The sequence below is a fragment of the Etheostoma cragini genome, chromosome 3, assembly GCF_013103735.1.
Source record: "Etheostoma cragini isolate CJK2018 chromosome 3, CSU_Ecrag_1.0, whole genome shotgun sequence".
In the NCBI taxonomy this organism is placed as follows: Eukaryota; Metazoa; Chordata; class Actinopteri; order Perciformes; family Percidae; genus Etheostoma; species Etheostoma cragini.
Genome location: NC_048409.1, coordinates 28,367,199 through 28,368,462, shown reverse-complemented (window position 1 = coordinate 28,368,462; position 1,264 = coordinate 28,367,199).

Here is a 1,264-nt window from a genome sequence, read left to right as displayed (position 1 = left end):
CAGACAGACAGCGAGAGAGACAGACAGACAGAGACAGCGAGAGACAGACAGACAGAGAGAGAGACAGACAGACAGAGATCATAAAGTAAGTGTGTTTTTCTTTTCTTATTTACACTGTCCAATGTCCCCATGTCCAATCAGAACGGCGCCTCCTGTCTCTTACCTCTCTGCAGACGGCAGCGATCTGGGCTTCGTCCATGCAGGTTTCCGTGACGACGTCAGTCAGCGAACCTCCGGCCAGGTACTCCATCACCACCCACAGCTCGTCCCCCACCAGGTAGCTATGGAAACGCCAAGAAATGCCAGTGTTTACAGTATTTAAATGATATGACTTGGATCCGCTTCAGACCTAGACGGGACACACGCCATATTAACCCTGTTAAAAACAAGAAACCAGTTTTCAGTGGAGGGACATGTTGACGCAGGGGGTCAGAAAATGGGTAAAAATACTTCTTAAAATCTTGGTTTTCGTACATTTTCACCTAAAATATTGAATGTTATTTTTCATTTCTACAGTTAAGGATTGACTGAGCTGAGTCTGTGAATGTTCCCTGATTTGTGATTCGATTCGATTCGATTAGATAATACTTTATTCATCCCAAAGCGGGGTGAATTCCCTTGTTACAGCAGCATTTTCTACAATAAAAGCAAAACAAACAAACAAACAAACAAGTAAACACACAAACAAACAACAGCCAATGAGCAGAAGGTAGACTGAAGTGAAGGTATTGTAAAGTAAAGTGCGGTTGCCATAGTACAAAAAACATAAAAAACAACATTGCAGTGTAAGTAAGTGACGTCAAAATTAAATTGAATATGTAATTAAAGTAATAACAATAAAAGTAAGTATTTATTGGCTTTATTTGGATTATTTGGCTTCCTTGTATTGCGTTTCTAGGACGACTACGTGCGGACAGGTCTGGCTACACAGCAGATATACTCTGGGACGAGAGGAAAAGACGTTTTGGGTTGTCCCAAAAATTTCGTCCACCCTTAAAAAAATTCAAAGTGACATTTCCTGTGTTTTTGCATCTGTAGCGAGCATCTTGGAGTGTTTTGACGAGGAGAAAGAAGAAACGAGCTTATCCAGAAATGCTCCACAGAAAGACGCTTGTGGAGAACAAGTCACATGGGACTCTTCAGGAGGAGGAAGAGGAAGAGGAGGATGGAAGAGGAGGAGGAAGATGGAAGAGGAGGAGGAAGAGGAGGAGGAAGATGGAAGAGGAGGAGGAAGAGGAAGAGGAGGATGGAAGAGGAGGAGGAA